Below are 13,058 nucleotides of genomic sequence, written 5' to 3' on the forward strand. Positions count from 1 at the left end.
GGTTATTACCAATAGCCAAACAGTTAAGAGACAGAACTTGTCTCCTAAAAGAGGAGAGCCACCCTTTCCTGTGGATACAATTGTGCCTGGAAATACTTGGAGAATCTGCAACCATCTTGGTACCAATCTGAGGATAAAGCAATGTGGAGGTAGGCTGAGCTGGATGCTAGAAAGAGCATGTGCACTGAGTTCCTTCAGTGAGGTCCGTAGCCAGTGAAGTCTAGTTCTGAACCTGTGGTTTGGGGGAGTAGATTTCTGTATTATTTAAGACAGCTGAATAGATACAGATAGGATTTCTGTTATATGCAGCTTGAAGTACCTAAAGCCAAAACCTTCTTTCGTAGGGCTTTTATCCTTCTTAGAGTGAAGTAGCAAAGGACTTAGAAATGTTGCCAATGACCCAAAACAACAGGCCTGACGGTATAATACTCTTGGCTGAAGGAAAAAGCTTTGGTAGGAGGAAAAGGGCTGGATGAGAAATCAATTCCGGTGTGAGAGCAGGCAACAAATCATACGTACATTGATTTATGACACAGAAGGAAACAAACCAGTTGAGGAATTGTGTGTGCAAATCTGCAGTGCCCCGGAGCAGTGGTTTCCAAATGTCGTCTGTGACCTGCTCATGGGTCGCACAAACAATTTATCGGGTCCAGGCCAGCGTTCACAAAGTAGAAAAGAACAAATAGAATATGATAGGCAGCCCAGAACTGTCTGAGGCATAATGCCCCTTGGCCCTGTCCTTAGAATAATGAAGTTGGAGCTGAGAGACACCCTGCTGTGGCCCACAGTCTCCAGGGGACGGTGGGGGGGGCACTGGGGGAGGGGGACTTGGTATAAGCTGAAGAGGCGGTATCTCTAGCTGGGCCTTGGAAACAATGTGCCGATGATTTGAAAGCCTGTTTGTCTCTTTTCCTTGCCCCTTCTTCCTGTTCTTTAGGACGACCATCCAACCACAATGCCAGAACCAACACCCCCGTACAGGACTTTGTCATCAGGCAAGCTTGGGGTAAACCCAAATTCAACAGAATCAAATTTACTTGAGGAAAAAAGGATGTAACTAAAGGAAGCATCTAATGAACCCAAATAAAACCTTTGCGATGGTGTGTATATCTAGATGTTTTTATAAGAACAGTAAGCAGCTTTCAAGTTTTTAAAATTTATTATTATTTGAACATAGGGTCTCTCAATGCAGTTCTCCATGTCTTAGAGCTTGTTATGTAGATAGGACTGGCCTTGAATTCACAGCGATCCTCCTGCCTCTACTCCTGATAGCTGAGATTAAAGGTAGGTGCCACTTTGCCCAGCCTAGCAAGCAATTTTATAAAACAGAAAGAAGGAAAAAGAGTGAGGTAGGGGGACAAAGATGACCCTGGGAGGGACCAAAGAAACTAAGGTCAAACCACAAAAATTAGAGGCAAAATTTAGAAATGACACAGAACAGAGGTTCATGGCCTGTGATGACTTGATAAAAATGGCCCCATAGGCCCAAAATCTTGAATTACGTGGTTCCCAGTAGGTGGACTGTTTGGGAAGAATTAGGAGGTGTGGCCTTCTTGGAGGAGGTGTGTTAGGGAGATGGGCTTTGAGGTTTCAAAAGCCCATACCAGGCTAGGCCCATAGTCTCTGTCTCTGTCTCTCTCTCTCCTTCTCTTTCTCTCTCTCCATGTCCTTTGCCTTGATGGTTATAGACAAACTCTCTGAAACTGCAAGCAAGTCCCCAATTGAGCATTTCCTTTTATAAGTTGCCTTTGTCGTGGTGTTTCATCATAGCAAAAAAAAAAAAAAAATAGTCACACCAAGGAGTACAATGGTCCAACGGGGACAGCCAGCAACTAAACATATGGAAAACCTGCTGGGAAGGGCTTGCCCTGCCTTTATGCCAGCAAGAATTCCCAGGAAAACTGGATAACTGAAAATACACTTACTTTTTTGTCCTAGAGAATAGTCTTTCATAAATATCCAAAAGAGAAAATAGGTCAATTGAAAAAAAAAAGTGACTTCCCAAATATGGTATATCGTGCTTAAGAGGTTGAAAAGTTTTTGCTAATTTTGAGAGAACTGGAAGGCAACTGGATTATTAAGGCACTACTGAACACAATTTATTTGAGTATCAAATACAACATCATCTTCAGACGCTCCAAGACAGTCTGCTTGGCTCAACTGGTGCCTAGAGAGTTCTTTGGGCAGGCTGATCTAATAAAAAGTTATAATTTATAATGTGTGATAGTTCCTACCTAATGCTTGACATGGGTTTATCATAAGCATGTTAAATACTTTGCTGTGTTTTCTTCTCTATCTATTGTCTATGAAGAGGATAACTTTAACCCACGTGTGGTGTGCGTGAACTCACACAAACACACATCTGTACATTAGAATAAGAAATCTTTTGGAAACAACACAAAGGTATTTTTAGCAAGGTGAGTCCTCATCCAGCCTTGCTCTAGGACATCACAAATGGCGCGTCAGCCGACATTAATGGCACACATTTTCCCTGACGTGCGCTGACAGAGTATGACACGCGCAGTCTGAGAACCCCTAATTTTTTCTATATTTAACCTTGGTCAGGCCCTCATTAGCGTTGAGTCAAGCTTTGGCTTCTGAGTTTCTAGAGAGCTGAAGAGGAATTGGAAAAGATCCAAAGGGAAGTGACAGAAACCATTAAGAGGATGGAGGCTAAAACCAGGGGAGAGGTGAGCAGAGTTCACCTAGGAAACTGGACTGAGGGCTAAGATTGACTTAATAACTTTCATCAAGAATAGGGTGGTTTGTTTGAAGAAAGATGCTAGTTGGCTTCCCTCCATCTCTACAAAAAGGAAGAAATTGAATTAGGATGCAACAAGAGAGTTTTCTTTGACCCAAGGCAGAACTCAGCCACAAAGGTGATTAAATTCTGTCATTACCATCACTGGGGAGCTTTGAAAATATGCTCAACAACCAACAGTCTGGAATGGTTTGGGCAATTCAATGGAGGAGGAAATCCCCTTCAATGCTACGTCTCCATGAATTCTCAAAAGCCGCCTTAAAAGGGAGGTCGGTTGGAGAGGGGTGGCTCACCACTTAGGAGTGCACTCTGTTCTTACAGAGGACCCCGAGTTCGGTTCCCAGTATGCACATCAGGCAGCTGACAGCTGTGTTTGAAAGTCCAGCTACTGAATTGAAGTCTGTTACATGTCTACTGGGGTTCTGCTATGTTTCAAGGAGTATGTTAGTCCTAGGGCTCCCATGTTAGATAGAACATCTTCACCTCCAGCTAGGCAGGTAAGTGTGGGGAATAGCTCATCAATCTGGGACTCTGCTTGGCTTGGGCTATGTGCATACAGTGCCCTGGTAACTCTCGTATGTGTGGTGCATGTACATGCCTCTTCTAATAACATACTTAGTGACCTAGAACTCCATCGCCTTGCATGTACACCCTGCTCTGAACAACGGAGTAAGTTTATCCTCCCCTAAGAACTAACAAGGATTTTCTTTTTTGGATAGTTTGTATTCTAGAGCACACATGGATTTGGAAGATAAGGCTCCAATCCAGCCTAGACTGGTTTATGATGCACACACAGAAGACAAACGTGTCCTTGATAGAACACCTAGGAAAACCCCTATTTACCATCTTATACTTATCCTTAATGGCTGTGTATATGATTAAAATCAGATGCAATATAGAAAGGCACATGTAATAGAAAATAGATTATATTACTTAAATATATCAATCAATGTAGAAGACCACTCAAATAGAAGCTATCCCTTTTTCCCTTTGACATCACAAAAAGAAACCCCAAACAATAATCCAGGCCCTCCCTGCCACCAGAACTCTCCCACTCAGGTGATCCACTGACTGTCCTGGTCATGTGGTTCACTTAGTTCCTAATAAAACTTTCTGCTACTTTCCTTCTCGGGAGTGTGTCCTTTTTAATTCCTTGGATAAGACACTGAGATCCTGGAAACACCTGGTCTAGACAGCAACCACTAGTAGCACCAAGAGTTGACAAGCTGGTCAGGCTCTAGAGCTGTGTTACCAGATGTCATGGATGTTTAAGGTTAGTAAGGGACAGCATCATGAGGCCACTTGTACAGGATGGGCATTCAGGGAACATCTGCTCAAACAGAACTCTGGAAAGGAACTATGGAGACGGATCAGGTGTAAATCTATACAGGCGTTGTCTCTTGGAGAGAATAATGTGGCTGTTAAAGTAATCATACAAAGAAGCCAGGCATGGTAGCACATGCCTTTCATCCTAGCCCTTGGGAAGCAGGGGCAGGCAAATCTCTGAGTTCGAGACCGACCTGGTCTACAGAGTGAGTTCCAGGACAGCCAGCGCTAAAGAAAGAAACCGTCTTGAGAAAAAGAAGGAAGGAAGGAAGGAAGGAAGGAAGGAAGGAAGGAAGGAAGGAAGGAAAGAAAGAAAGAAAGAAAGAAAGAAAGAAAGAAAGAAAGAAAGAAAGAAAGAACAGAAAGGCTGGCTTAGCAGTGCTGACTGTATCCCCGGTGACATACTGTATCAAATACCTAGTTAGCGTGAACTCTTTCAATCAACACGGCCCATATCCCTGACACATACGTGATCTGTGTTCCAGAAACTATACACTCCACAGTGAGTCAAACATGGAGTCTCTCTCAGATCCCCATGCAGCACAGAAAACTGTCCAATAACTATGGAATCACTCTCCATAGTATTTTACCAGGGTTTTAAATGACTTGCTGAAATTGTGACATATTTATATAAAACATAAGGTATCCCCAAACTATATATCTCAAATTAGATGTGCAAAAGTTAATGCACTTAAGAAAACACTTGGTATTCAGTTTTTAAATTTATAATACACAAAACCAGCAACCCTATTAAATCTTAGAGATGGGACGGCAGTGCCCAGTGAACCGTGTTCTGTGAAGTTTTTTTGCTGTGCCCAATCTAATCCAGCACTATATGACCTCTTCTTCTTTGCCTTGTCAAAGCTCTCCAGCATAGCCGTTACTTAGCTTAACTCTATAGTTGCTGGAGGTATCCTCTTGCTTGTTTTTTTTAAAACCGTGTATTCCAGAATGGCCTCAATTTGCTACATAGCCAAGTATAACCTTGAAGTCCTGATTCTCCTGCCTCTGCCTCCCATCTGCTTAGCTTATAGGCATTCACCAGTATGCTGGTTTTATACAGTGCTGGGGATCAAACCCAGGGTCTCCTAGATACTCTACTCTCTGAGCTACTCCCTCAGCCCTCATTTATTTTGAAGGAAAGCCTCATCTTTCCAAAGCCCTTCTTTTATTAGTATAGTTTCACGTGGTCCAAAGAACACGCAGGAGAATTCCCAAAAAGTCTGTTATGCCTGATTGTAATAAGCATGTTTTTACATACTGACAGGGTAATTTTTAAACAGTCACATCAACATATCCTGCTTCAGTGATATTGCATGAAATATATACAGAAATTTAATTCCATGTTTACAGCCTCCACCTGAGAAGTCTTATTTGTCAGGTCTGGATAGAAACAGGCATTTTGGAAGAGAATCAACTTTACTGTTAAATGGAGCCTTCCTTGTGTCTATGTTGTCAGGGCAAGGCAGCAACCCAAGGAGGAGGAAAGAGGACTTTACAAGGCAAACAGAACTCCAAACACCACACTCTCAGATGGCTTTATGGACACACAACTAAATATGCATATTGAAATATATATACTTATTTAAAATAACTCCTTAATTTATCATTTGTTAATACATTAGCCTGGGATAAAACTGCTGAATTATGCTTGGAAATATTATGCCTGTAATGACGGCAGAATGACCCTGTGTTTAAACACATGCACACGCAATTGTACATATATGTGCATACATATCAACTAAACTTAAATGCAAATATTAAAAATATAAGGAACCTAATATAGCAATGCTTAGTTGGGTTCATCACGGAAAGGAGATCTGAGAGCAGAAATGACAGAGCTGGTTTCCCAGGCATCTCATGGTTCTCCCTGCGAGTAACTGAGCTTTCCACTTCTGTTCTTACACAGATAATGGTCACATTCAGCTAGGGTCCAGCCATGGGAGCCTTGTTAATTATCTGATTAAAGGTCCTATTTATAAGTAATGCCTAACATTTACTGAGCAACTATAGGCAGGAAGTACTTTGATGTGGCATTTATTTGACTGGAGAGATAGCTCAGTGGTTAAGAACACTGGCTGCGCTTTCGGAAGTCGTGAGTTCGATTCCCAGCCCCCACATGGCAGCTCACAAACTTCTGTAACTGTAGTCCCATGGGATCCAAAGCTCTCTTCTGGTGTGCAGTTGTACATGCAGACAAAACACCCATATATACAAAATACACAATTAAATCTTTAAGAAAAGAAATGCGTACATTTATTAGCTTGTCCTCTACCAATCACAGAAACAGGCTGTGTCCTCATCTTCAGCATCCCGTATCTTAGATCCTATCACTGTCTGTCCACCACAAATCTCCCTCAGAGTCCTGCCTTCCTCAGTCCCACACTGATGTCCAGACTGGTCCTGTAGCATCTGAGTGAGGACCTGCATCCTCCTCCTGTAGGATTATAGGTTTGTACCACCTGGCCCAGCCTTTACCTCCTCTAGTGATGCAAGCTTCATCCTTCCCATCTTTTACATTAAAGAACTCAACACTTCCTCATTCTTCTCTTTCCCTGTCTCGGGAATAACTCGAATGACAGTACAGGCTATACAGTACACATGGTAGAAAAGTAAGCCCGCGTCAACCATCTTCTAAGAGATGGAGGGAAAATGTCTTGATTACAGGGCGTATGAGTACGTTGCCCTTCTCCACTGAATATCCCAAGCCCTCCTGGCCTCCACCCTTCCCGTTCAGCCTCTCAGCACAGCGGTCAGTCTCACTTCATACAGCCAGTCCCCATCAAGCCAGTGCTCTGAACCCTCCAAGGAGCTTTCAGAGGGAAAAGCCAGTCCCGACCACAGCCTCTGGGTTCTTTCCCTGGTGCTCTCTGGCCAACTCCCTCCCCACAGTGCTAAGCAGAGCTTGGCTCAGGCCCCTCCTCTCTCTTTTGTTCCACCCGCTTCCTGTCTGCTTTTAGGGCCTCACTCAGAAGCTATCGCGGGCGTGGCCCTTCCTGGGAACTCCACTGAAAGATCACAGCTCTGACCTATCATTTCCTTTGTGAGTTCTCCGCCGCAGCATAAACCACTACTGAATTAGTGTGTGTGAGAGCGTGTGTGTCCCTGTGGGTGTGCAGGGGCACATGTGTGTGCACGGGAGCCGGAGGTTGCTCTCAGCTGGTGATTCTTGGGATCCTCCACATTTTTTTTAGATAGGTTTTCTTGTAACAAGCCTTTCTCTGTCCCGCTAGCCAGCTTCCAAATAATGACACAGAGAGACTTCTTGTTAATTATGAAAGTTAGGCCTTCACTTAGGTTTGTTTCTAACTAGCTCTTATAACTTAAATTAACCCATTTATACTAATCTACGTTTTATCTCTCCTCCTGCATGTCCTGCTTCCTCTCCATCTCCTCTAACATTTCTCACACCTAGATTCATCTCTTCTTGTCTCTCTACCCAGAAGTCCCGCCTAACCTCCACCTGCCTACCTACTGGCTCTCTATTAAACCCATCAGAAGGCTGCTTGGCAAAGACACACCTTCACAGTGTATGAGAAGATTACCCCACAACCGTTTCTCACTGGGACCTGGGGCTCACTGAATAGGATGAGCTGCTGGTCAACAAGCTGGTGACCTGCCTGTCTCTGTGTCCCCAGCAGTGGGATTATGGGTACTCACCACCATGCCTGGCCTTGCACATGGAAACTGCGCTCTGACTCCGGACTTCATGTTTGTGTGGGAGCAGCTTGCCTGCTGAGCCTTCTGAGCCACAGTGAAGCTGAATGTCACGTGATGGCTCCAGACCCCAGGAGGACAGTGTTTCATCTATGTGGTTTAATGTGGGACTATGGCATTAGATCAGTCGATGGGGAAACACCTAATACATGCTTGTGAACCTCCATCGGAAAATGGAGGCCATGAATGGTTTTTGGCTTTTTGTTTTTGTTGTCACTGTTATTGTTTTGAGACAGGGTTTCTCTCTGGGTCACTCTGGCTGTCCTGAAACTTGCCCTGTAGACCAGACTGGTCTCAAACTCAAAGATCCTCCTGCCTCTGCCTCCCAAGGGCTGGGATCAAAGATGTGTACCGCCACTGCACAGCTACAAATCTCACTAGAAGTTCCTTCTTCCCAAATGACCCTGACTTGTGTCAAGTTGACGAGAAACTCGGGGTAGCAGAAAGCTAAAGCAACCAGACATGGCACATGAGCGAACTGAGAAGTGCGGATCTTTGAGAAAGAAACCTAGCATCACTGCCCCGGTGTGTCTGAGCTCTTCCACACAATTTATTATTATCCATCTGTTTACACATGCATTCGCTCTTTCATTTGACATCTACTGGATGATTGCCCCATGATGACCTACACTAAGTTTAATGGCTCTAAAGACAAGCAACATGGGACCCTGCACTGCGGTGGAGAGGGAGAGAGAGAGAGAGAGAGAGAGAGAGAGAGAGAGAGAGAGAGAGAATAACTTCTCTCTGTGAGTGTGAGCGTAAAGGATCAGAAGGCTGCCTTTCAGAACAGGAAATCCTTAATCAGTTCCTTCTTGGTACATAAAATTCATTCCGCGAGGAAAATGCTCAAGGGGAGGGGGGGCTTCCGAGCAGAGGAAGGGGTTTTCAAAGGCAGGCAGGCAGGCAGGCAGGCAGGCAGGCAGGCAGGCATGTCTCATGGGCCACGGGAGAACTGTCACCCTGGTATGAGTGGAGCTGGGAGACTGGGAGGGGAGGAGCCAGAAGAACTTCAGGTCCTTAGATCCAGCCTGCATCTCAGAGGACTCTCAGGAGACCAGATGGAGACATAAGGGGAAGAAGCCAAAAGGAACGAGACCGCGGAGGCCTGGCACGCGCAAGCTGCTTCTTAGATGCAGGTGTTTTTGATGGGGTGTTTCAAATTGGCCTAAAGGTGATTAAATTTTCAGCTTTCCCAAATTACCAGGTAATTATGCAAAACAGCTGTCTCACCTCAACCCGGATTCTCAGTCCCTGCCATCTCCGGCATCCAGGATGCACCTCAGGAAAGGGCTGGATGTTGGGGCCAAGGTTGGGGTCATGAGGAAGGTGAGAATTCGACATCTTACCAACAGAAGCACACATGCCCCAAAGACTCTTCACTGCAGGCGCCATCCTCATTAGCACGCAACAAGCACACCGTTCTACCAGGTCTCAAATCTCTGGCTCCACCCTGACTGTTACAACAGAGGTGCTGTTATAGAAGAAAGCAGGCTGAGCAAGCCAGAAGGGAGAAGCCAGTAAGCAGCACCCCTCCATGGCCTCTGCATCGACTCCTGCGTCCATGTTTCTGCCGTTTGAGCTCCTGTCCTGACGTCCTTCAATGATGAACAGTGATATGAAATTGTAAGCCAAATAAACCTTGCCTCCCCAGTTTGCTTTTGATCATGATGTTTCATCACAGCAATAAAACCCTAGCCAAGACACCTGGTAAAATATAACATTTTTAAAATTTTTAAATTAAGGGACTGGAGAGTTGGCTCAGCAGTTACGAGCACTGGCTGTTCTTCCAGAGGACCTGGTTCAATTCCCAGCATCCACATGGCAGCTTATACCAATAGGTAACTCCAGTTCCAGGGGATCTCAAATGATACATTCCTACCAATACACATAAAATAAATTAAATAAATCATTTATGAAAACAGTGAAAATCTTTAAATCAAGATGATAGTTCTGGAAACAGTTTATCATTCCCTACCCACCTAGTTTATTCTGAGCCAAGAATCTGATGATGGTGAAGCCTCCTTTTCTTGTCTTCCTGCCTAACAATGATGACAACATTTTATTTCCACAACATGTCTTGCCAAGAGGTTGTATTTTAAATGACTCCAATGGGCCTTTTCCAGTGTAGAAATATTGAGACAAAAATTTGACGCAGGCTTGCTTGTAACTTGAGAACTGGACAAGAGGGTGTGGGTGAGAATTCCTGGAAAGAAGCTGTGTGTACGAAGACTGATTGACTAACAGAACTTAGTGATGTGGAGAGGTTGGAATGTTGCAAATCCAGAGGCTAATGACATTGTCCTGAGCTAGCATTAGCCCCCTAAACAGCCATCCCTTGCCCATCTCTGTGTCAGAATTAACGTCCTGTGGCTCATAGGTAAACCCTTTCGGAAGCTATTAACTTAAGAGACCACGGCTTCCACCAACCAAAAAGCTAAGACAGTCATTAGACAGCATCTTAGGCCTATAGAAAACTCCCCACCTCCTGTCCCTGCCTCTCTGATGCGCCCACCAATGGATTTTAAACTCACTTTGATTTGGGCCTTTCCTTGTTCTATAAACTATGAAATTTCATGAAACTGCTTTCAGGTTGGAACATGGAATTTGAAGCAACATAAATCTGTGTTCCCTGGCCATAGGCACTTAAGATGGCTCCAGAATAAACTATGTTTCATTCCCTTTAAAATGAGGGCTGTGGTTTTGTGTCAACAGGGCAGGTATGCTTCATTTATAGACACTTTAAGTTCTAGTTCTACAGAAACAAAGAGTCTAAAATAACTCTTAAACATGTTCACAGCAAGTGTGAAAAGAATCCATAAAAGAATAGGCAGAAGCTTTCTGTTTGTACCTTTGGGAGCTGAGGGGAAAGCCACACCCGGAGTAAAGGTGCGGCAAGGCCAGGCAAATGGTGGCACCTTCCCGTCTGCACAGAGCCGGAATGCTGTCCGTCAGAGCCAAAGTAGCTTGGCCTATCCTTAGTCCCTTGAGACCCCTATCTGATTGGAGTGTATCAACAGAAGCCCAGCTTCCACCAACCTAAGAGCTCTGAACGTCATCAGGTACTGTCTCAACCCATAGCCAAGTTTCCTTCCCTCCTGTCTATAACCAACCGGCCTGGTGTGTCCAAAAATGTATCTGGGGAAGTCCTTGACGTGTGGCCTTGTGTCTGGGACTAGAAAAGCTCCTGTCCCGCCTTCCACACTGTAACATGGGCTGTGATCAGGTACAGCCATAGTGCCAGGCTATGGTCATACGTCCAGCTCAGCATAAAGTTTCTCTTATTCCCTTTGAAGTGAGAGCTGTATGTTATATGATCCCCATCTTTAGGCATTACACCCCCCACACACACACACACAGGTTGTATGTATTTTCTGTGAATTTTGCTTCCAAAGTGTTAACACGGAGCTCTTGACCAATTTTCTGTAGATGGTTGCTTTTTCTAAGTTCCATGGTTAAAACAAATTATAATGTAAAGCTTTTAAGCCCCAATAAGCTGATTTTTTTTTTATAGTTAGGGAGCTTGTTTTGTGGCTTCAAGCTGGGATCTTCTGTAGCTCCTCCACCGCCTCCTGCAAAGGCTGCCCAAGGCTAATTGTTTCTGCTAGTGGCGCAGTGAGGGGCAGGCGCTGCCTGTTCCATATCACAGGAGCTCACTCCTTCTGTAGGAAGGAGTCTCAAGCACACATCGCTAATGGTTTGTTTATTCTGCGTTAACCATCAATCTGGACGCCGTCCAGACAATTGGCTTAGTGGGAATGGGAAACTCAGTGACCTTGGTGTTTGTGACCCCTCCCCCTGCTACAGACAAGAGACTGAGGAGGAGAAAAGCCAAGACTGCTCACCTGGCCACAGGACAATACTGAAGTCGGGGATGATTGATTGACTGCCTTTGTTTCCCCCACTTTATAATCGGTTAGCTAAAGGTGAGAAGCAGACAGACCTGCGGGACGCTGAGGCGTTATCATCTCAGATTGCTGGATCTCTGAACGGAAAGGCTTAGAGAGTCAGGCCCTGAGTTTTGCCTGCTGCAGAGCCACTTACATCCCCAGGGCAGACAATGAGTCAGCACTGGTCCTGTGGCACCCAGAGAGAAGCCAGGCCTGCGGTCTGCTGTGATTCCCAGGGACAGCAGTGTGGCCTGCCGTGGGGAAGAGTTACTTGGTGGACGATCACATCAGAAAGACATTTGGATGATTTCTGGGGGTCACTGGGTTCACTGAGCACGTGATCATTAAAGTCTTAATGAGTACAAATATTGCCCCCTCTTCCCAGATGAGAAAACTGAGCCTGTGAAGACAGGTTAAAGAGCTCACCCAGGACCCCACAGTCAGAGCTAATTCCCAACCCAGTGTGTCTTATTCCAAAGCCCAAGCTTTCATCCCAGCTCTCCAGAACATTCCATCCTGAAAGGGAATTTGAGCGTTCAAGCACAGATACTTAAGCTTCTCAAGTGTTCAGTCTTACTGTGTTGTACCAAACTGTATCTCTCAGTGTGTTCCTGAAGCATTTCATGGAAATGAGGGCACTGTGTTTTAGAACTGGAGACACCCCAGGTCCCAAATCTCACATCGTAGGATCCGGCAGAGCTTTCAGGAAACTGACCCGATGGAGAGTAAAAAGACAGATGATGAAATGAGTTAACGATGCGGTCCAACTGACTTGTAATGCCGCCCCGGGGAACACAAAATCCAAGCCCACTTCGAGGAATCCAGGCTGTCTCTGCCAAGCCTCCACAGCATCTCCCATTAAGACCTCGGTCTTCGGTTACATCCAGTGCTTGGTTCACGTGAGCTAACTGAGAACATTTCTGAGCTCGCGCCATTTTCTGACTGCTGGTGTGTAAAATCCCCTTCCAATAGGTAGATCAGAGGTCCCCAATGGATTCAGGCCAATTTAGATTGAATTCAGTTCACATCTGCAAGCGAAGGGTGACCTTCAAAAGCCACGGGGGGGGGGGGGCAGGTGTCCTGTGCAGCCTGCTGCTGAACTCAGAGAGATGTCCTCACAGCTTTGCTGTGGGATGTTTGTGGATCTGGCTCCCCTCATAGAATACGGCAAAGGACAGGCCAAATCAGATCTTCAAGTTTTGTCCAAAGTAGAAGCTCGGGCCCCTGGCAAGCAGTTTCACCACAGAGATCTCTTTGAATTTTTCTTTCGCTGACTGGTTAAGAAGAGCCCATGTGGTCTTGTAGCAAGAGCATGGTGCTATGAATCAGACCTTAGTGTCTTATCCTGTGTTGTTCAGGACAAGACA

Source organism: Microtus pennsylvanicus, chromosome 7 (genome assembly GCF_037038515.1).
Source record: "Microtus pennsylvanicus isolate mMicPen1 chromosome 7, mMicPen1.hap1, whole genome shotgun sequence".
Classification (NCBI taxonomy): Eukaryota; Metazoa; Chordata; class Mammalia; order Rodentia; family Cricetidae; genus Microtus; species Microtus pennsylvanicus.